This window comes from Eucyclogobius newberryi, unplaced genomic scaffold (assembly GCF_026437365.1).
Source record: "Eucyclogobius newberryi isolate DKJ021-1_F unplaced genomic scaffold, fEucNew1.0.hap1 SCAF_1, whole genome shotgun sequence".
Lineage (NCBI taxonomy): Eukaryota > Metazoa > Chordata > Actinopteri > Gobiiformes > Gobiidae > Eucyclogobius > Eucyclogobius newberryi.
This window is the reverse complement of record NW_027315723.1, coordinates 12244319-12269785: the sequence shown is the minus strand read 5'-3', so window position 1 is coordinate 12269785 and position 25467 is coordinate 12244319.

Sequence of the window (25467 nt, the reverse complement as noted above, 5' to 3'; positions counted from 1 at the left end):
TTTGATAATATATTTTTTTATCTTGTTGTGAAAGAAAGTATATTTTGTGCATGTTTTTATTTTTTAAATGTTTGTTTTATTTCAATGCATAAGATTATGTTTTCACAGTTGCATGTACTGGCATTTAACCAAGGCCAGGTTTGTCTTTGTTGGCTCTGGGCAGGTACAAATGTCTAGAGAACTGCAGCCTTCAAACAACAACAAACGCAGGATAGAGTTATGACAAAACCACAGAGAATTCAGTACAGAAGTTGAAAATTAAAAGCTGACCATTTGGAACTCCAAACGACTTCACGCTGAAAGGCCTAACCATTCGAAATCAGCGAGGGCCGTGTGGATTTAAAACATAGTAATTAGAAGTAAATGGTGGACAGCAAGTTAAAAAAAAACAACAACTAAATTGCAGATCAATTTGGACAAAAATGCTGAAGTTTTGCCGGCTGGACCGAAATGACAGCTTCTGCGACCAATAAAAAAAAATGACCCTGAGGAAAAAAGCTCAACAAGTCAAGAATATGCGTCAGTGTTTTTATGAAAAAAAGAAAAAGCTTGGACCCAATCAAGCAAAGTACATCTTCAACTACTGTTACAACAACTTCTACTATACAAGTCTGCGTGAGTTTCCTCTGGGTACTCCAACTTCCAGAATCAACCTAAAACACACCAGTTGTATACAAATTAGAATAAAACATCTTGATTATAATTAATACAACTATTTCTACAATCAACAACAATTATTACTACTACAACTACTGCTGCTAATGTTACTACTACTGCCTGAAATGTCCTTCAATATGTTCCTCTGCATTTCCGTAATAAAAACACCTGCAATTTAACACATGCGAGATAGATATGTTTAATGCCATTCTAAAATACCACAATAATGACAGTTAATGTAATCAATATTTGGATGGAAAACTGTATTTTTGTGTGAATTTACTTACTTTACCAATAAATGTTCTTCAACCAGTTCTTAAATGATTTAACACTAGAAATGCTATACTTTGCGTCAATTGTAGTTTGTAGTGGGGGTCCTGAGAAAATCACATGGTTGTTTTGGGCGTCACGGCATGAAATGTTTGAGAACCTCTGACATCGTGCACTTTTAAATACCGGTATACTAAACAAGAACAACCTCAGTGACTTCAGCTTGGGTGATGGATGAGCCAGCCTCCGAGTCCCCGGTCTCTACTTCCTCTTCGGAAGACGTGACTGAGGGATTAAGGAGATCCTCAAAGTATTCCTTCCACCGTCCGACGACATCCCCAGTCGAGGTCAGCAGGCCTCCACCCGCACCGTAAACGGTGTTGGTGAGACACTGCTTCCCCCTCCTGAGGCGCCGGACGGTTTGCCAGAATTTCTTTGGTGCCGACCGATAGTCCTCCTCCATGGCCTCCCCGAACTCCTCCCAGGCCCGGGTTTTTGCCTCTGCGACAGCACGAGCCGCGGCTCGCTTGGCCTGCCGATACCCGTCGATGACCTCCGGAGACCTACAAGCCAGAGTGGCCTGATAGGCCTCCTTCTTCAGTCTGACGGCATCCCTTACTTCCGGTGTCCACCACCGGGTTCGGGGGTTGCCGCCACGACAGGCACCGGAGACCTTGCGACCACAGCTCCAAGCAGCCGCATCAACAATGGAGGCGGAGAACATGGTCCACTCGGACTCAATGTCCCCAGTCTCCCCCGGGACATGGGAGAAGCTCTCCCGGAGGTGCGAGTTGAATACCCTACTGACAGAGGGCTCCACTAGACGTTCCCAACAGACCCTCACAATGCGCTTGGGTCTGCCAAGTCTGTCCGGCTTCCTCCTCCGCCAGCGGATCCAACTCACCACCAGGTGGTGATCGGTTGACAACTCTGCCCCTCTCTTCACCCGAGTGTCCAAGACACGCGGCCGGAGGTCTGATGACACGACAACAAAGTCGATCATTGACCTCCGGCCTAGGGTGTCCTGGTGCCATGTGCACTGATGGACACCCTTGTGCTTGAACATGGTGTTCGTTATGGACAATCCGTGGCTAGCACAGAAGTCCAATAACTGAACACCGCTCGGGTTCAGATCGGGGAAGCCGTTCTTCCCGATCACCCCTCTCCAGGTGTCACTGTCATTGCCCACGTGGGCGTTGAAGTCCCCCAGTAGAACAACGGAGTCCCCGGTCGGTGCACTGTCCAGTACCCCTCCCAAGGACTCCAAGAAGGCCGGGTACTCTGCACTGCTGTTCGGCCCGTAGGCCGCCACAACAGTGAGAGACCTGTCCCCCACCCGAAGGCGGAAGGACGCGACCCTCTCGTTCACCGGGGTAAACTCCAACACGTGGCGGCTGAGCTGAGGGGCTATCAGCAAGCCCACACCAGCCCGCCGCCTCTCCCCGCGGGCAACACCAGAGAAGTGGAGCGTCCAGCCCCTCTCGAGGAGATGGGTTCCAGAGCCCAAACTGTGCGTGGAGGTGAGGCCGACTATATCTAGTCGGTATCGCTCAACCTCCCGCACAAGCTCAGGCTCTTTCCCCCCCAGCGAGGTGACATTCCATGTCCCCAGAGTTAGTCTCTGTGTCTGGAGATCTGGTCGCCGAGGCCCCTGCCGTCGACTGCCGCCCAGATCTCTCTGCACCGGCCCCTTAAGGATCCTCCTGCGGGTGGTGGGCCCACGGGAGGGCGGCCCCACGTCGCTCTTTCGGGCTGTGCCCGGCCGGGCCCCGTGGGGTAAGACCCGGCCACCAGGCGCTCGCCATGGAGCACCCATCCCAGGCCTGGCTCCAGGATGGGGCCCCGGTGACGCCGATCCGGGCGACGTGAACTGCCTTGATTGTGTCGTCGTCATAAGAGGCTTCTGAACCGATCTTTGTCTGACCCGTCACCTAGGACCTGTTTGCCTTGGGAGACCCTACCAGGGGCATGAAGCCCCCGACAACATACCTCCCGGGATCATTCGGGCACTCAAACCCCTCCACCACGTTAAGGTGTCGGTTCAACATTCAAATCAAGGCTCAAATTATTATTTATTATTTTATCTGTTTGTATTGTGATTTTAATGGATATTGTCCTGCTGTGTAAAGCATAAAGTAGTTAATTCTGCAAATAAACTTGCCTTCATTTAACAATTAAGATTGTAACAATAACATTTAAAACACAAGTAATCAAAAGTCTTTTCCAAATTATTTCCCAACCGAACATCTGAAGCTACACATAATATACAACGCTGCAGTTGATTCATTTAGCGCCTTGGTAATGGCTGAAATTCAATATTTTTTTTGTTTTTTTAATGCAATTATAAAAGGTTTAGCAAAGCAAAGGCGCATCTGAGCAGAGCCGGAGCATGACGGCTTACGCGGGTAATCCTTGGGCGGAATGACTGGCTTGTAGTTGTTTGTTGACTGGTGATACCGAATCAGTGCTAAAGCAACAAAATAATGAGAAAATAGATGCAAATGTGTGAGGGATTTAGCCCAAAGTCAATTTAAAGGAAACTGGTGCTGTGTAATTGACTAATGTGTGGAATAAGCAGAAAACTGGGCCTTATATACAAAGGTAAACGTATTATCAATATTGTATTGTACATTGAACAAAAGATGGCTGTAATATGATTATAGTTTGTGTTGTGTTAGTTATGAATTGTTACATATGAAAGGCGTACAATCAGGTGTCAGATTGGGTATATATTAACTACTACTACTGGATATTTGACAACTTTGTACAAATCTAGGCGAGTCAAGCTCCACAATGGGGACACTTTGAAATAGTAAGTAGCCTATATTATTCTTGCACTTGTACTATACATCAGGCTACTTTCCACTTGGAGATGCCGTATGATCAAACGCACATGTGGGCTCATTATTCTTGGAAAAACACTATTTTGATAATCAACGTTACTTAATTTTCATATAGTTGTTTCAGTATAGAGAGCGGGTACGGAACATGAATGGATGGTTTGGCTAGAAACTTCCATAACAAGATTAAGTAGTGCTTTTTCTAAAAATAAAATCCCTCATTACTAAGTCCACTGAACAGGCACACTAACGAACAGCTAACAAGCAGCTCATCAAAACTCTGGCTCTCTCTTGTGACATCATCCAAACACTTCCTTTGTAGTTCCTTCATTTGAGATTTGTAGTTCTAGTTCTGGAGTAGGCCCATTAGCACAGACTTAATTACACGATGACATTCTTGGACAGATGGCAAGTAGTTGAGTACAAATATTTCTAACTAAAACACTAAATAAATGTCAACGTTATTTTCCCCTGCTCAAGTCTGGAGTAACAGCTGTACCTTGTTTCATTAGTGCTACACAACCTGTCTACTAGCTTATTAATTAGTCTATACTAGGCAACCATTAGCATAATGGTGCATATATTAGTTTACTAAGTAGAAAATACAGTGCAACTTTACAGAATCTTTTTTGATAGAGCCTATAATTACCACATAAAGACAAAAACGCACATGTATACAAGTATTCACAGCCTTTGCTCAATATGTCTATACTTTTGGAACTAATTATAGCCTAATGTCTTTCAGAGTGTAATGCTACAAGCTTGGCACACTTATTTATGGGCAATCTCTCCCATTCTTCTTTGCAGAACCCCTCAAGCTCCATCAGGTTGGATGGTGAGCTTCAGTTTCCAGCAATTTTCATCTCTCTCTGAGTTCAAGTCTGGGCTGTGGTTGGGCCACTCAAGGATATTCAGAGTTGTCCTGTAGCCACTCTTTTGTTATCCTGACTGTGTGCTTAGGGTCGTTGTTGGAAGATGATCCTTCGCCCTGTCCAGAGCGCTCTGGAGCAGGTTTTCATCAAGGTTGTATCTGCCATGCTTCACTGTAGGGATGGTACTGGCCATGTCATGAGCGGTGCCTTCTTTACTCCAGACATGACGTTTACTATTCAAGCCAAAGAGTTTAATCTTTGATTCATCAAATCAGAGATATTTTTGTTTCTCATGGTCTACCTTTTTGCAAACTCGGGCTGTCATTGTCATTCAACCATAATGAGCTCAATTTGAATGTCTTGACAAACGCTCTGAATACTGACCGTATTTTCCGGACTATAAGTCGCACCAGCCAAAAAATGCATAATAGAGAAGAAAACATATAAGTTGCACTGAAGTATGAAATAAGGTTGCAAGTGTGAAAATAACAAATAATATCACATATAAGTCGCTCTGGTGTATAAGTACAAGTGTATAAGTATAAGTCGCACCCCGGCCAAAACTATGAAAAAAGGTGCGACTTATAGTCCGGAAAATACGGGTATTTACATGTGCTTTTGTTTGTTTCATTATTTCTAATACATTTGCAATGAATTCAAACACATTTTTTCACATCATCATTATGAGGCATTGTTTGTAGAATTTTGAGGTAAATTATGAATTTAATACATTTTGGAATAAGGCTATAACATAAAAAAATGGAAAAGTGGAAAAGGTTATGCACTATAGGTTTGTCATGAATTGTATGCATATGTATACATATGTGAAAGTAAATGGGAATCAATTGTGTTGTTATTTTTAGTTTCTTTACTTCTGAGAACCTGCTTCTGCAGGTAGGTCACCTGCTTGTCTGTGACAAAATAATTTCCCCTTGGGGACAAATAAGTAATTGTGTTTCTGATAAATAATGGGTAACACTTTCTAATATCTAATTAATAAATTATGAACAAAGACTTTATTCATAATAAACAATTAAAATTATCAGGCTTAGTAACTATTTAATTAAGGGCCAGGATATTAATTAAGTGATAAGCCTGAATCATTCTCAATAAAGTAGTCATTCTTCATTCTTTATTAACGCTGTTAAAAGTGTTACCAAATAAATGCATTTCAATTTAATTTTGCTGCACGGTAGCACAGGTTAACGCTATCGCTTCACAGCAGGAAGGTCCTGGGATCGATTCCTGTGTAGTGCAGGGCATTTCTATGTGGAGTTTGCATGTTCTCTCTGTGTCTGTATAGGTTTCCTCTGGGAAAAGCTTTCGCTCTGGTTTATCTTATCACTAGAAAGATGTGCAATAGGCTCTTCCCCTCTGGGGCCAGGACTCCCCCCGAAAAAGAAACCCTAATCCTCACCTCTCCCCAGATCTGAGCTGTAACTTTGCTTGTTGGCGACCAAAACATGCACAGTTCAAAGACATAACATTTGACAGAATATATTAGGGTGCTGTGAGGTAACAGAATTGCCCATAGGCCTAAGCATTGTATCCTGCCAACACCATAATATCTAATTAAAGCTGATCCAATCACGTTAAGCCAGTGTAGCAAAATGACACATCAACTCAGAGAAATATTGCAGTCATAATTAGAACGGATACTGGCTGGTGTTTGAGTGTACATCAAACGGTTAGCGACGCATGTGTCAAATCAAACGCTGCACTGTGTAGTCGTATGCTAGCTCTATTTTTAGCATCAATATGCTTTTCTATATAGCTTTAAGGACACAGAGGTCGGTTGCATAGACAAAGCATTGACTTGGGGGTATGCCACAATGTTGGCATTTAGGGTGGGGTCATATCATTTTTTTCTTGACATGAGGTTTGTTTGTGATAAGTTTCATAGTCTACAATGAAAAAGGCAGTTTCAATTAAACTTCTAACCATCATGCTTATTAAGGCAGAACAGTTATAATGAAGATATCACTTCTCCTGTCAGAAGATGTTGGCTTTTTGGCTCTGCTTATTCACTCTTGCGGTTACAATGTCTCCTTTGTTTATGTTTAGCAAAGCGTGTGGGCGGCCATTTTTAAAGTTAAAAACTAGCTCTGGTGCACCTGGATGACATACAAATATTTTCTTTGTTTGATCACAGATTCAAAGTCCCCCCTGACACTGCCGAAGACTTCCTGTTTTTGTATTTATCGAGTTAAATCATCTTTTAGGCTAGCACTCCAGTCTCAAAGGAAACTACAGGCAGGACGGTGACAAGGATTCTTTTCAAAAACTGAGCATTTTTGCAGCACTGGCTTGGTTGGCTCGTGTTCAAAGTCATTCCAAAGAGGTCCCTGGAGTAAGTACTGCAGTTTTTTACCATCCTATCTATTCCCATTTTATACCTTTGTGACGCCTTTCTCCTCTTTCCTAGCTTAGTCTGACTTTGATTGCGTTGTACTGGAGAGACCGGGTGTAACACAACACGATTTAAAAGCTTCGTAAAATATAAATGTTGCAGGAGAAAATTCACACTTGGAACTGATTTACATTTTTCCATCACTACAATTGGCCTCAGGACAGTAATGAAAAGACAATGTAGAGACTGATTGAGTTTCTCTTTGAGGCAAACTGTAGAGATTATACATTTCCAAGATTTATAGTATAAGAGCATAATTATGTACGCATGTGTAAGTTGTTTTTATTGTTTACATTCTATAGTCTTAAAGATTTCTGCTGAATATATACATATGTTTTCTTAATTTAAAATGTTTTTAAATGTTTGTAGAATTATATGCAGTATAATTATTCACTATGTGAGCCTCTGAAGCTAAAAACACATTTATTGATTGATTATCTTGCAGCATTGGGGCTGCAGTGGTGAGTTCCAGATACAAAACATAAGAATTGAACCCACAATATCAGCATCTACTTATCAATAGATCAACACTGACACAAATGTGGTTATTGATACGGTTATACAAATAGCACCATCAATTAATATATTTACATTTAAGGTTAGGCATCAATTCTAGATATTTTAGGGCAGTTTCTTCAACATTTGTGTCAAAAACACTCCACCACCCGCAGTTTGGACAGATCCATCTGTGTTCTTTTTGTCCTTTAGAGTCGATTTGACACCCTTTTGAAAAACATGTTGAAATGTCATAAGGTTAGACAGTATTGCAAGGTATAAAAACAGGGCTTTGTTCTGAAAATACAGACCACAAAACCACATGTTATGTCAAAATAACTGCATTTTATACAGTATGGAACAAAGCCATTCCAAAACTAGCCCAATACAATTTAGTGTTGAAGTTAATGTCAAAGTTTGCAATTTTATTATTTCTGCAATTTAAATCAATGCTATAAAATGTATTCAATTCAAAGTACTTGCAGCAATCTCACACATAATAATAAAACGTGTACTAAAACAGTTTTATTGCCCAAATTTAGAGCAGATGTGTGTAATTATACGAGACAATAAAAATCTCATCGCTATTTCGGTCATTTTTACTCAAATCATCAACTTTGTGTCCTCGTTCTCTTCTGCACTCATTGGAACAGATGCTTGGAGGGGGGAACGTGCTTTATAATTGGGGTAAATGTGTCATATGGTGGTTGTTGTTTTTGCGGTGGTCCGAGCTTTGAACTCGCAGAACGAATTTGATCGCTAGGGGGCCCTTTGGAGGACTGACATCAAACACAAGCACAAGTCGCAGGCTATAGACTGGAGCTGCTAGGGTGAAAGAGGCGATAAGTGCAAATGTGTGCCAATATGGATAAGGGACAATGGACTTAAAGATGCTTAGAACTTGGAGAGGACAAGCCGAAGTCACTCGCTTCTGTTTACATGCAGATGAGGCTATAGGCTCAATGTACAATCAAGTCTTTGTAGCTGACTTTGTCACTTCTTTGCAAGGCGGAGACACAAAAAGAAACTGTGCTGCCAAGTACACGATGATATAATTAGAAACATTTCACAGTAGTAAATTGATTTATGTTTTGATGTTTATTCATACCAATATCAACGTGTTTAATGTGAAAGTGCATGCTTGTGACCTTTCTCTTTATATGGGTAATATTAGTTTGGGAGAGAAGGGCCATTGTCTCTTTTTGAGCTGGAACCAAACAAATATGCTACTAAACAGACAACAATGACACAATGAAGAGGATCAAAAGTGAGAAATTATTTGATTGCAAAACAGTAACATCCAGTTCCACTGGATACAAATAAAATGTACAAACAACGTGAATTCTACATTTCTGGTGACCTCATTTAGAAAGACCTATCCACTTAAATGGCAAACAGAATCTCTTAAATACTTAACAGTCATACAAGCCCATCTATCAACAATTTTGAATAAACATGATTCTCCTCTTTTTGTTACTGTAAAAAGACCTGGAAAATGGACTCAGTGGAAAAATATTGACAGTAATGTGATGCAAGAGGTTTCTGTACAGGTCTTGCTGGCAGATGATGAACGGTTGAGTCATTTGGAGGAAGTTGAAAATCCCTGGGTAAAGTCTGTGCTTACAACCTGGAGGAAGCTCGTCCAAACATATAAACTAAACAAAGACTTTAAAAACTTGCACTTGGCCTATTACCAAAGATTCACACCTAACAGCACAGAGACTTAAGGTCGGGATTAAAAACGGAATAAAGATTTACTACCAGGTTGTTAAAGATAATCAAATGAAAAGTGGAGACACAAGACTTTTATAGGTATTTACAAATTACAATAATACTAACCAAGACATTAAACAGAGTGATGACCATTATAGCCCTCTGACTGAAATATTTATTAAGGCTTATAAATCAGAACTTTCAAGGGGAAAAATATCAAACAATTAAGAATTTGGACAGTCACTCTACTATTTATATTGAAAATAAATGGGAACGAGAGGGTAATTTTATTCAGACCGAAAAATAATGGGAAAATATGTGTACAGCTGGAGAACTACTAACATGTTTTTTTCATAACAACATGTTAAAGTGCACATTATTCATAAGTTAACTCAACTGCTGAACAATTACCATGTTCTTGTGACTTTCCTGTTGCTCGGAAATATTGGACCGAGATCAATAAAGCCCTACAGACTTTTTTGACACCAGAACTATACACCTGGGCCGCAATACAACTGCCATGGACACGATAAACAGTTACTTTTGCTGCCAGGAGTTACCTACAAAAAAAAAAACTGGATGACAGAAATTGCACCAACAATCATAGACTGGACCTAAATTATATTGGACATTTGCAAAATGAAAAACAAAATTGGAATTGATTTTAAAATCTACAAATTTAACAGACTAGGGACAAAATGGGATGTTTGTTTTGGTTTATAAATGCCTTAATTTCTTTTTTTTTCGTTGGATGTCTACTGGTTTTGATTTTTGTCCAACATTTCCTCTCTAGTTTTGTTTTATTCTGTTCTTTTTTTGAACAACCAACAACATATTTTGAATGTTGGCAACAGTAGGTGGGTAATAACCAGGTAGATTTATCTAAGTACATTTCTCTGGGTCAGTTTTGGATAGCCACAGTATAAAGTTTTAGTTACTCTTCATACAGTGAGTAAGACCATGTGTTTGCACTGCTCTGTCATATTATTTAATTACTAATGAGTATTATTGAACATCTTGTCCTTCCAATTACATTCATTTAAAAATACAAATCAAACATTACGTCCAGACATGTAACAATAACACTTGAGTAAATTCTTGAACCACTTTGTATTTCCATTTGCGTGATATTGATTTGATGTAACTGTACACTTATCTCTAAATTGGTTTCCATTTAATTATAGTTTTTGTGTTTCTCATGGGTTAAAACTAAGGCAGAATTCTACCACATGCCAACACACAAACAAGTGGGTGATTCATAAGTGTAAACAAATATTGCGACTTGAACTTAATCATAATACTCCTCTAACCTTCTAAGCTAGCCCCTGGAGCTATGAGTTGGTATTTTTCCTGCTGTAGCATCTTGTTAATTACAGTTAATGACATTCACCTCATTCTCAGGTGTAAAAAGCCGTCTTGATTATGCAGCAGCCCGTCGAGGTGTGGAGGCTGCACCGGGTTAATGGCTAACCTTTACCGCTAAGAGACATTTGGGAGCGGAAAAATCAAAATGTCACTGAAAAGTTAGCTTCAATGAAACCTCAAGGTACATTGTATACAAGATGGATGGATAGTGAGTGCAATTAAACATCAGGTTTTCAAGCATATAATTTCAAGTGTTTACTGCTGCATAAGTTGCCAGGCATTTCTGTATGTAATTCATATAGTTTATTAAGAAAGATTCAGCCTTAGTAACTATGTAAGGGTTTGGGTATTAGTGGTTACAAAGCCTGAATTATAAACAATTTGTTCATTATGAATTACATTTTTGTTCATACTATTCATTATTAAAGGTTCATAAATGCATAGTTACTATAAAGTGTTACCAATAATGCCAATATTACCTACCCTGCAAGTTTAATTTATATTTGCAAAAGCAAATTTGCCTCTAGTTAAAAAAGAAAAGTCACATAGTGCAACTTTTTCTTGTGGGAGGCCAATCTGCTTGTTTCCATGGAGATGTTAATGCATGGCCTGGCATGTTTCACAGTATGTCATAAAACACCATTTAATAAGTGCGTGTTTAGTGTTTAAAGTGTTGAAAATAAATCCTTTGAACAGGGATAAAACGTGGACTGAACGTGGACAAACACCCACCAGATCAGTTCTAACTTGCTCTTGTTGAACAGTATTATGTGAATACATCCTCATACTGCAGTTTGGGGTCAACAGTATCCAGGGGGATCCCGACACAAGATTCCCCCAGTGTGGCCTGTACCAACAAACTCAGGCAACATGATTCATAACGTCAATGTTTTACCCCTCAAACCTCAGCAGCCCCATTTGCATAGTTGTACCATAAATCAAACACCACTTTGAAGGATTCAAGTGTTTTCTGGAGTCACCTTATATTCACTTTCACACTGCAGCAAGTACAAATAAACACATACATACATCTTACTGAAGTTATTGTTTACTCAAAAAAGGTTTATGCAAGCTAAGCAGACAACAATAGAACAATGTATAACTGTGACTTGATTAAATATGCTATTGTTTTATATGAATAGTTACATTTACAAAGTCAAATCATATTATTACTACAAATGTGCTACTGCTGTGTGTACATGACTTTTGCCCATTTAAAAGATACATTTTGATTTGAACTGTTATCATTCTGAAACCCATCTCCAAATTAATGTTAAATAATTGTCTTAAAAAGGACAAACATGCAAAAAAATTTAACCATGTTATTTCATAAATGCCTCTTTGACGTTGTAGGTAATGCTTAGAGATGTTGCGCTGTTTTTAAGTTCATTATTTCAACTTACTCATAATTACTTACATTCCTTAGCATGCATGTCTATATAATGTCTACGTAATTCCATCTGCTGCAAGTAGTAGTAGTGGAGCAAAAAGTAAATTCGTGCCAAAAGCTGCCAAAGTATAGATACTCAAGAGCATGTTTAAAGGTCAATAAGAACACCATTAATGAATAATATTTGTCCTAAGTCAGGTGCTAGATAGTATGCTCTGGGGGGACAGTCTGCTGTCACTGGTCATTTGAAGTGAATGACATTTAGGAACAGGGAAAAGCCAAATATAGCACTAAATGTTTTCTTTACCAGTGGTGAAATGGGTGGGAGCAGTACTGTTAATAGTAGTACTTCTACTACTAGTAAACTACTATCACTTAAGCGATTATAGAAGTATTTATTGATGTCAACTTATTTTCAAATTGTTAATTGCCATGACAAAATGTGTACATCTCATCACTCTGAAACCGATAGAATGGTTTTAGAACCAGCAGTTTTCTTCTTCTTCTCTACACATGTTTGGTATGAAGAAATACCAGCTTCAGCCTAAACTTAAAAGCAAAAAAAAACACAAATCCATCCAGCATTTTGAAATTTAAATGGATTTAGCTATACTTAACTCAACTTAATCAAGGTGGATATTTTGGTATTACGGCAGATAACTATCTGAAAAACCTGCATGAGTCTGAGATGAGAAAAGCAGGCGGCGACACAGCAGGCTCACCAATCTTCAGGATAACATGCAATTTGCACTGCCAGCCTTCCCTCCAATGGGAAAGATTACCCATGTAAACAAAAGCGCATCCGCTACTAATGACTAGCCCACAAAATGGTGGCGTAAATCATGTTGCGAACAGGGCCAGAGATGGATAGAGGGACGCCAGCGAGTAACCAATCTCCATTTTGAATTAGATCTGAAATTTGTTTGGTAGTTTGATTTGGATGAGTGCGTTTTCAGTGTTCATTATACCCAGAAATTGTCGCTCATTTCGGATCATTGTGAATGGATTTGATTATTTCTCTCAGTAGATAAGGGCAGAAGACTTGCAGGGGAACAAATTAGGAAACAAAATGCAAAACCTGTCACTGAGTAAACTAGAAATTGTCATTGTCAATGCATTAGGTTGATTTCAACTGGTTAAACAGAGCTGTGTGAGGTGAGAGGAATTTAATTAAGGAGTAAACTTTGGAAATGTTTTCCATCAGGGGCCTAGACACTGGTGTGGGTGGTGGTGGTGAAGAAGAGGAGAAAGAGAGCTTGAAGAGGCGGTTGGGTCTGTGCTGCTGGGGTGGTTTTAGAGCCCAGGAGAAAGTATAAATAGCAATAATTATATTACTTTCCTCTTATTATAAAGCCACCTAGAACTTTACAACTACCATAATACATCAAATTCTATAATAAAACTGGGAGCTCATCATGTCCCTTTAAACCTGGAGCAAAGCCACATGTTTAATCTACAGAGGCTTTGTATAATGACATTTTTTGTTGGTTTTAGTTTGTTAGGTGCACGAATTGAGTTAAAATTGCATTTTCTATTTATACATTAGCATAAACTTCATGCAAACTAAATTTTACACTTACTTTCAGTATAAACACAGATAATACTTTGTTTTCTTTTTTTTGTTTTGTTACACGTCTTACGTGAGCTACACCTCTGAATATAAAATGGTAATTTGGCTCATTGAAATTAATTGATTCCAAAGACCCATAAACCTTTACATGCAAATCAGATTACTACATGTCACATTCATCACATAATGACTTAAACACTAGATGGCATGTAATAGTAAATAACTACTTTATAACTTACTGTTGGTCTGTCCCCTGCATGTAACTATGGACACGTTATTAGAGTATTCCACAGTATGGCTTTAAACTTGAATTGGTCTATGAAGTATAATGGCCCGTTCACACCGCGGCGTCCAAAGCTTCCAGTTTAAATTTAAAGTCTATGTGGACGCACGTCTTGGGTGTTTTTGCGGCGCGAATCCTGCGTTTTGAGCGTCAGACGCAGCGCTTCGGGGGCGTTTGAACGTGTGCCCAGAGCGTCCAAAGCAGCCGACTCAGAAAAGTAGGACAAAGCTCAACTTTTCTGCGGCAGACGCGGCGCAGCAGCCAATCTGAGATTACGCTCCGGTGACGTGCTATGCACGACCCGGAAGAAGACCCAAAACAAACCCCACAATGGTAACAAAAAATCCTTAAGACGCAGCTCTTGGAGCAAATAATGACATTGACTAAACTCTGCTCACCTCTGCGGGTCCCAGACAATCCCCGGAGCCCATCGCCTCCGTTTTTGGACTTTGTAAAGTGAATACACCAAAGCCACTTTCTCCACCTGTTCTTCCATCGCACAGCTACACAGGGAAACGCAACAATCCCTCCACTGCGCAAGATGTCCCTATTGTATGTTATAATTTGCTTAAGTGTAGGCTACTTCAGGCAAGCACAAACTAAATGTACTTTCCTGGCCAACGCTGCAAATGAGTTGATGATGAAAATGTACACCATTTTTTCTCTACAATAGGAGACGGCATAATAATGGTTGTTGACTGGATTGCTCTGTACTTTGAAAGAGTGGTGCGACAAGTTCAAAACTGTGGATTAATCATTGTTCATTTTCTTGAATTTTGAACTGTTGCAACTGTATTTCCTGCCAAGAAGAATAAATCATGAATCAACCTATAGAACTAAACCAGGTTTAGTTGACTAAATCCTTGAACTCATTTATGTTAACAGCAATATGTCATCCTCATAAGAAAATAGACATGTTTAGTCAAAATGTAAACAAGTTATTAGTACTGTTGGAAAACATTCAGCAAATTGTACATTGCTAAATGTGTACTTTTATGAGATTTTATGCATGTTCTAATAATGTTTCCTCACCGCAAGACTTAAAATCAGCTCGCCTTGTATACAAGTCTCTGAATGGCCTAGCACCAAAGTACATCTTGGACATGTTAGTGCCATATGAACCATCTCTGAGTCTGAGGACCTCAGGGACCGGCCTCCCGCTCGTGCCCAGAGTCAGGACTAAACATGGATCAACAAAATGATAAAGTGATTCATGTTTCAGTAATCTTGAATTTCAAAAGACAATTGAAATATCATAATCTATATTGTTTTGCATTTGAGTCTACATTTTGTGTTTTCCACCAAAAAGTGTCTTATAAACACATCACATTGTGACAAAATTAGATCTGCAGCCAATATTTATTTATTGTCATCCTGGAAGTTAGGGACTAAAGCAGAGCTTTGGATGGTTGGACTTGGGCGGCCCACCCCAGTATTACTTGACATTGAAAAAGCTGTTGTAAAGCCATGCATTTAACATAAAATGAATTAATGTGGATATTAACCATGTGCAACATGGGTTGTGAGTGTTAGGAACTAGATGGATTGCAATAGCTCCTAAGACCGTTGAGGTAATTACAAAATCTCTATTGTTTGATATTGTCAGAAAAAACAACAACACTAATATTCTCAATCTAGAAACAAGCGAGTTGGGCTTGATGTGACTTTTCACATGAAAATCAAATGCTTGTTACAGTGAAACGCCATGATGAGGATGCAGGGCCAACAGCAGAATGTTTTATTTTTTTTTAACAAGAAATCAATGAAAGTCATCAATTTAGATCATTATTGTGCTTTATAGTCGACAAACTCTAGATACAATAAAGTATGCCACCATTATTCAAACAGACATTTACCTAAAAAATGCGAATGGGTCTCCCTTTCATCATATATTCACATTCCAAACTTAAAGCACCTTCACATCAGTGTTGCAGATGTTCCCTCAGCCAGCTGTATCACTCACTGGACCGGCCCCAAACAACCGGCCTCCTCCTCCTACAGTGACACTTAATGCACCGTCAGCACAGTTTCACACCGGGAAGGGAGGGGCGGGACGTCACATGATCAACGTCACATGACCACCTGTCGCAGCCTGTTGCAGTAACGCGGGATGACAAAAGCAGCTTAGTAATATAAAGAGCTCCACTGGATCAGAAACACTTTTTTTTTTAGTTTTCAGAGTGCGTTGCAGATTGGAGCCGCAAATTCATAAGGATCAGCAAAAAACACAGGCCTCCGCTCACTGTAACAAGGCTCAGCAGACAGCCACATCCACCCACTCAAAAAACATTTAGGAGAAAGGGAGGGAGAGAGGAGGAAGGAAAAGAGGAGAGGTGAAAAAGATAAGAAAGAGGGAGGAGAAAGGATATGAGGAAAATAGACAGGACAAAGGGGAGTAGAGGGGAGAGGAAAACGGGAGAGAGGAGGAAAGATGAAGACAGATAGGGGAGAGGGAGGAGAAGAAGAAAGAGAAATGAGAGAGGGGAAAAGACTAAGCCAGATAGATGAGAGGGAAGAGAAGAAGACGACGAACAGAGAGATGTCAAAAAGGGAGTAGAGGGAGAGAGGGAAAAAAAGAGAGAAAGATGAGGCGAAAGACAGATGGAGGAAAGAGGGATGGAGAAAGTGGGGAAAGGGAGAAGAGAAGGAAAGGGAGAAGAGAGGGGGCAGCGGAGAGAGAAAAAGAGAATCCAGAGAGAGGAAAGAGAGAGAGTTACGAGAAGAGGGAGTAAAAGAGCAGAGGGGGAAATCAAGAGATATGGATATGTGGGAGAGCAAGAAGCAACAGGAAGTGGGTGAGAAAAAAGATAGAGTAGTGAGAGAAAGGTAGCGAGATGAGACTGGGGGAGGAAAGCGATCAGATTGGCAAGACAGGGAGAGAAAAGGAGAGGCATGGGGGGATAGGAAGAAGACGAGAGAGGAAGAGGGACAGAGAGAGACGGGGCGGGTGTAAGGAGAGAGGGAGAGACAGCGAGGCCCACGGCATCCGCAAATTACTTCTGTTACAAACTGCAGTCTCAAAAATCGCGGCTGAAAAGACTCAAGGCGGCAGTTTGAATGTTTCCAAGAACAATGCAAGCTCATCTCCTCTTTAAAAGCGTCTGGGCATTATTCATCCCTCTGCCACAGCGGCTAAATAGCTTCATAATGAAAACAAGGGTAAAACACGGCAACGGCAGAAGTAATAGAAGCTACATTCAAGTCACTCGCAAATAATAAGGAGCTAAGACTAAAATTAGGTTGGAAAAGTATGTTGTCCATAAGGTGGACCTGAAATTAACTGGGTTTGATATAACAATCCCAACAATTTACTGTGGATTGTCTGGTCTTTAGAAAACTGGTTTGGGAAACTTCATAGTTGAACAAATGTCTATAGATTGTTTATGGAAAACAGTAAAGATGACAGTTACGTGCAAGGAGGAATGATCAACTTCATCTTCGTCTTCTTTGGTGTTTTATGGTGGTTGGTATCCATAAGATGTTACATTACCACCACCTACTGTAGCTTTTATGGGCCGTTTACACCGCAGCGTTCAAAGTGTCCAGTTTACATTCAATGTCTATGTAAACGCGCATCTTGGGCGTCCTGCATTTGTGCGACGCGTTGTGAGTGTTTTTGCGGCACAAATCCTGTGTTTTGAGCGTCAGATGCAACGTGTCCAAAGTGACCAAAGTGGCGCAGCAGCCAATCAGAGATTACGTTCCGGTGACGTACTACGCACTTCCCGGAAGAAGACCCAAAACAAACCCTGCAACGCTAAAAGAAAATCTGCAAAATGCAGCTCTTGGAGCAAATAATGATATTCACTAAACTCGGCTCACCTCAGAGTAAGCCCATCACCTCCGTTTTTGGACTTAAAGTAAAGTTAATAAACCAAAGCCACTCTCTCAACCTGGTCCACCATTACAACTCGAGAAAAGCAACACTGAACATCTACTCCACTGCGCATGTGCGCTAGACGCCTCTAGACGTCTGCCTTCAAATGTACAGGCGTCCAACTCCTGCGTCGGGCGCAAATTGAACACCGCGGTCTGAACGTGGCATAAGTATGTGTTTTACGCTATACCGTAAAAAAAATATACATATAATATATAGACCATTTTAATTTATTGTAATTTGCTTGTTTTACTGGTAACCCTTCATGTTTTTTGCCATGAAGTCTGATTCTTAAAAATAATTGCAAGTAAGTACAGAGAAGTGGGCAGACATAGGGGGTAGGTGAAAACAGAAGATTTTTTAAAGCACAACACAGGATTTCTCAAACATCCATTACAACTCTGTTTTAGAACTGTACTCCCCTAATCATCAGATTACACAAGGCTAAAAAGCCATGGAAGTTGTTTTTTACATAATATGCCCCCTCTAAGTGTTGAAAAAGCAAAACACGAGACTCCTCCTGCTCCCGTCTCTCGCTGTGACACACCTGGAGGCAGTTACACTTGCTCTTTTCTCCACTATCTTTGTCCCTCTGCAAAACACACACTTGAATACTGCTACCACTGCATATTCAGCTGCTTTTGTTCTCGCCTATACAACTGTACAGTACACTCAGAAATCCGCCTTGGGCAAAGCAGTCTCTTCACACGAAAACATCAGAAAAGCGGTTTTATTTATTTTTTTACTGTGGGTGGGACCATTTAACAGCATTGTCGAAGATTGCATATCACATAAGTGCATATACCAGTGTGGTTTACTGACATTTCAAGCAGAAAGTCATAAATTGAGCTGTGTTTTTCTTGATTCGACTCTCGTGTGGGGCTTTAATTGGACGATTCGCAGCGAGCAGACACGTCTCCAGGGACGCACAGTGCTTAGTCTGAGAGATACGGCTCCAGCTACTTTACTTGACATTTTAGTTAATCGGCGGGAATGAAAAACTTGTTAAATCACAGTATCTTTTAGAGGTTTGCTCGGAATTGGGCATTACGAGGCCTGATTGTCACAATGTTTGACACAAGGCCATTTATTTAGAACCAATCCAATGTCAAGAGATGGAAAAATGTTTTGAATTAATTACCTGGTTTTAGCACATGTATGACTTCTTGTTGCTAGGGTAGGCCATCTGTCAACTCGATGTCATAAATAAATGTAATGGATAAACCTGTGTTATTGTTCATTTATATTTACAATGCGGTGGTCATATTGAAGTAACCTTAAGCCCTTCATTGGGTTGTCTTATTGCTATTGACAGTTGACTGAACTCTGGGACCAGCTATCTGAATGAAAGGTAAAGGTCATGGGTTTTTTAAGTACAAGCCAATATAGAGCGGCTTAAAGATCTTTGGAAGGGCAGATGCCATGCACACTTGAACCTCATTATTTAACCTTAAGACGCCACGATGGGGCTGGAATAGATTGAGAGTATTTACAGTGGTGCATGTCAGAGTGAGCCTAATATGAATGAGTATCAGGTGAAGAAACTGCCTCTCCAACTTAATGCACCGATTAGCCTATGGACCCAGCGCTGAATATTGCATTTTATTCCTATGAACTGGATGCCAAGCGGAATACAAATACTACAGCAGGGGTATTGTGGTGTCAGAAATAAGCTATCTCTTCATGTTCGCACTGCAAATAAGCGCACTATTGTTTTTGCCATCGTTTTGAAGGGTTTATTGGAATACCTTGATTTTTTTTTCAGTAATTTTAATAATTTGGGTGAAAATCTGAATGTAATGCAAGTCGTATAATCCACAATTTGTCCAGGAATGGTCCATGGAACTTTGATCGATCAGAAATATCGCATGCAAACCAAAATGGCAGCAAACATTCACTGAGAGCCAGTGGCGTGCGGTGACTTTTATGGATGGGCAAGCAGACCTGGGGTGTTCATCAATATTAAGTGGATAATATAAAAATGGGGGGGTAAAGCAAAAGTGGGCCTCCAACGTGTAGGGCAAACACCTATCCTACTGCGCTTAACTCCCATACCTTATCACTGTGCTAAAGGGATAAATAAGCTGACTTCATTGAACTATTCATTACACAAATTAGCCTTGTGTACTGTTAAATGACACGCCACTAATGAAAACTGAAAAACTTCAATCTGGGACATCTGATTTTTTTCCTTGGAAATGTATCACATATAGACCCAGTGTATTGTAAAAGCAGCATTTTGTGACAAAATGTATTTTATGATTTGCCCCAGCTTCATTTCGCCAACTGAAAAAGGCTGTTCTAAAGTCGTGCACGTGTCCCAAAATCCAAGCATACAAATACAGTATTACTGAGAGGGACAAGTTAGATAAATTTAAATACATGCTTTCACCTTTCACGATTTGAAAATGAGGTACCTCAGCTTTAACACTTATCAGAGGGAAGCCTATGCCTGCAAATGTCTGATATTTGGGAGTAAATCTTACACCAAAGCTTCTCAAACTTCTTCTGGAGCGCCCCCCTTGGGAGATAAAAAATGAATCCATGTCCCCCCCTCCGCCACAGCCTTGAGAAATTATGAAGTATGATAAAATAAAACAACACAAATTGCAATGCATGTATTGCATACTAGCCTGAAATAACAGTAATAATTAGAGTTTAAACAGACTAAATTATACTTAATTTAAGTGTAATTCACAAACTGTGACTGTCTTTCTTTGGTTTGTGCATGAAGCTATGAAGAAATGGCACAACACAGAGCCTCACTGCTCTGAGTGCTCTCCCCCTCCCTCCGTCTCTTCTCCTCTCTTTCCTTCTCCGACAGGGCCGGTCAGTCACATGTCACCTGGAGCAGCGCATAATTGGTGCTTCACTGCGGTGAATGAGGTGTGTCAAGGAGAAGACGTACTCACGTTACTTCTGTGGATCACTTTTACCACTCCAAGTCCACAACTGTCACACACGGGCCTCTTTCTGGGGCTGCTGACTCGTAGGGCCGTCTCGTACCACTGCACTTATTTTTCACATTTTACACAAAAAGCAAAGCATGAGATCAAAGTGCAAAGGAAGCAAATGCACTGTGGCGGAGGGGGGGGCAATGTTTTATCGCCAAATGAGTGGTCAATAGCTGAGTAAGTGTAAAAGTTAGACTCAAAATGGGAGGAGACCAGCACGAATGGAACCAGGATGCACAGAGGAACAGAGGAGGGACAGAGGAGGGACAGAGGAAGGACAGAGGAGGGACAGAGGAGGGACAGAGGAGGGACAGAGAAAGGACAGAGGCACGCAGAGAAACGGATTAGAGACAGTACTCGTATTGCACATACAGAAGCCAAAGTCGTGACCCGCGGCAGACGTGTGGGGGCACAGAGGCAGGCTGACCCGCTCCTCCACTGCTCTTTCGTGTTGGCACTTGGTGTTTTTCTGCTACACGTAACATTTCCCCAAACAACTCCCCGCACCCCCCTTGGCACGGCTCTGCAGCCCCCCACATGGACACGCTCTGTCTTACACATTGAAATGACACTGTACAAAAACAGGACATGTTTTTTTTGCCATCTTGCAACAGTTGTGCACTACTTCATAAAGTTATAGTAACGATAAAATGTTAGTTTAAATAAAATTACACCCAAATACTGATATGAGCATATGCATTGTTTGTCCAAAGCATGAGCTGCCCATTCAAGTCATTTACATAATCCCCCTCATAAGAACGTAATCTTTATTTACCCAGAATGCATGGCGTAATGGCAGTTTTACATGCACCAAGGCAACACCAGGAAGGACAACCTAAGCACCACCTCCATTGCAGTAACTCAGGGGCCCAGTCACTGACACCAGAACACAGTGGGACAGTGCAGCCTTCAGCCCCTCTCCGCACTGTCACGATCAGGCCAGAGGGGACGCGTGTCATTGTTGTCCTTTCATGTCGGCGGCAGAATTTTTATTGATTGAAAAGTTCAAGTGACAGACGTCAATGGGAAATGTTGCAGGCAACTACACCAAATGCCAAAATATACTCTATACTACTGGCTTTTTTACTTTAATCACACATAAAGCAAGCTAGATGGGCTTGACGTGGACAATGCTCTGACGTCTAAATTCAAATTACCAGCAATAATTCATTTTACTGAGCTCTTTTCTGAGCAATTCAACAATATTGGATGCAATGGTTGGTGTGTTGTGTTAGACAGATGACAGGATTTGTTCAATTCTGATGGATGGGATTAGATTTGGAAGACTTTTGCCAGAGGGAGCGTTCATGGCAGATTATTTGGAGACACAGTATATACAGATGAAATGAAAATAGCTTACAACATGCACAAGTGAAGGTAAGTGAATATCATGAGGGATACTGAGAATTAATGGAAAGTTGAAACATTTATTACGTCCGCTCTATTAATACACGTCTTGTCAATGTGTCCAGGTGACAGCAACTGAATCTTTTTTTTTTTTTTTACAAAAGAGCAGAGGTTTTCAAATGTCATACAGCGCATACTAAATTCACTCCAAGTAACTGCTGTTACCATGTGATAATAGCACTCTCCTATGACATAAGACGCTCAAGTTCAGAGCCCACTTAACCCAATGTAACCAAAGGCAAACTTCCACTTCAAATAATAATTTGCACAGTCACACGCATACAACGTAATCTATGTGGAGGTGTTAAAAGGGAGAGAGGCCAGTGGGGGTTCTGTTGGAGTAAATTAGCTTTATACAACAGGTCTATCAACAGTCACCACTAATATGCTGCAACACTATTGGATCATTGGACCAATTATCCCAGTCAGCTTCATGTTGTGTTCAAGTGCAGAACATCAATCTGGATTTAAAAGCAATACGTCTCAATTAGGACATGGCGTGAGAGGGTCTGTTCAGACAGTGGCGAGTGCAGTGCTGTTTGATTCAATTACATTTCATGAAAAAAGAAAAGAAAATAACACGATAATTATTTCATAAGTTGAGTAATTTAGTGTAGTATTTTACATATATAAAGCCATTTGATTTGTTTGTCTTTTCTTGATCGTGCCTAAACCTTGCCTTGCCTGTTTCTGATATAGTACTATACTTCAGTAATTTTACATTTTGAACGCAAGGAGTGATATTTTTAAAGAAAAGAGTGGGCGACAGCATTGTTTGATTATCAATGGATCAATGGATGGATAGTGGATGCGTTTCAGTTGTTTGTTAACCTGCCTGGGAACTGCAGATGGAAATATATTTGGCTAAATCTGGTGTAAAGCATCTCTTCCTTTACAAGATTACAAGCATGTACACATGGTCCTTGCCAAAATATACTAAAACAAAACAAAAAATAAACTTACTTAAACCAGTCGATTAGATAATATTTGAGAGAAAGTATATGTAAGAGGTCTCATGGGTATAACGTATTTTCCGGACTATAAGTCGCACATTTTTTCATAGTTTTGGCCGGGGTGCAACTTATATTTATAAGATAAGATAAGATAAGATAATCCTTTATTGTCCACACATGGGGAAATTTCATTGATACAACGCAGTAGATACAGAGGAAAAGGACAGATCACAGAATATATATTTATACTTATATACTTATACTCCGGAGCGACTTATGTGATAGTATTTGTTATTTTCACACCGCATTTCATACTCCAGTGAAACTTATACATGTTTTTTTTCCTTCCCCATTATGCATTTTTTGGCTGGTGCGACTTATAGTCCGGTGCGGTTTATAGTTCGGAAAATACGGTATGCTTCTTATGATACATGATCCAAATGAGTCTTGGTCCTAAATTCACCACATGTTCAATTTGGTATGATACAATATGCCGTTATGGACATTTAAAATCAAATACAGCTTGATGAGACTTGCAAACTGTTTTGGATTGTATTCTTGTTGTACATGTGAACCTGCCCAAAACACAAACGTGTGTGTGTGGAGCTTCAGTGCTAATAATATCTACATCTGCATTTGCATAATTATTACCTAAAGCAACTGAGGATGATGAGATGGAACATTATGATGCCAGGCTCCACGCGCTAACCCTTATGATGATGATTGCGGTTCTGCCAATTTGCTTAATGTCCGACCCTCTCTCGTCCCACTTTTCACACCAAATATAAATAAACAAAATACCTTGGCGTGTAGAGGCTATATTTTGTATCCACCCCAGCTTGAACAGATCTAGCGTTAAATGTATGCACAGATAAACTAAATATAAATGACGCATTTCAAAACGTGATTCAAATTTTATTAAAAACATTTTTGACATTTTTTTTTCAATATGTATGAATATTTTAGCATGACAATAAGTATTTAGTAATGGTTTACCCATCAGGGAATACTTAAAAGTAAACATCATTACGTAATCATGGTGGACAATTGCAATTTGGGTCATTTCAAATACATTCTTTTTTTCAACATGCAAATTAAATCTTAAGGAAATCCTACTCAAGCAGTAAAATGTTAAATAAATATATTTATTTTCAAATATGTTTTATTCCTTTACCTTACCTTCTTTTCATTACCCGCAACTGCATACAATGTTTTTCACCAGATTTAGCATAGAGCTACTTTTCATCCATATTACATATTGAATATTGAAATAGATATTAATAACTGGAAAAGGTCAACATGTCAATAACTTTAAGGTTTGGAAACGCAAATGTATGCAAGAATCAAAGCGTGTGTTAAGTTGAGTTAAGTTTTGTGGTCTCATTTACACCGCACAAGTGGACACAAAAGCTCCACAAAACTATCCAGTAATACGTATATCCTTTGTTCCTTCAACAAATGTTACTTCCCTTCTCTCCTTTGTAACAAACACTTTGATTGCGACGTGGCTTATTATAACCGAACGACTTCAAAGCCACGCATTCTATTTTGAGCTTATTTTCACTCACATAATGCCAGTTTACCCGGCGTACAGCTGTGTATGGCCGACAGGTAAGAGTCATCCCGGCTTATCCAAGGTTTCCAAGGATTTCGGTTGAGGGCTCGGCGTATACATGAAAGAGAATTTTTGTCAGAAGGCGTCCATGAATTATGCAGTGGCAGAGTGGATTTGCAGGTCTTGCTGAAATTAATATGATACTGAATAAAGAAATAAGATGGAGGGTTTGGAGAGGAAGGGAAATTAGGATTTAGAGAAGGGTGGAGAAAGAAGTTTGCATCTCATTTAATGGGGAAGCTTCATTTTTGCATTTGGGATAGGAAAGTAAATCAAGTAAGGCAAACAGGAAGAATGTGTGTTTTAAGGCAGTGGTTCCCGAAGTAACAATGTATTCAATATATTTGTTATTGAACTAGCATATTTTAGTAAAATTAGGTAAAGTAAAACAATAATACATTAAAAACATGTTATGCAACTTGAAATTATCTCTCAATTTCAGTTTTTCTTTCTTTCTCGCTTTCTCTCTTTTCTTTTTCCGGTATAGCATAAAACACATACTTTGAAGACATAAAACTACAGTAGGTGGCGGTAATGTAACACTTTCTGGATACCAACCGCCATAAAACACCAAAGAAGAAGAAAAAGAAGAAGGCCAAACAGTCCAGCCCTACTTCTCATATCTTTCTTCTCACTCTTTTCTCCCATTTTTTCTATTCATCCTAAGTTACTTCCTAGTCCAGGTAGCCTATCTCCAGTTTAGCCAGCAAATGGGGCCTTATGCCGGTTAAGCTCCGACCTACACTTTATTGGCTCAGGTGCAGACCAAACCCATGAATGGGGAGGAAATACACAA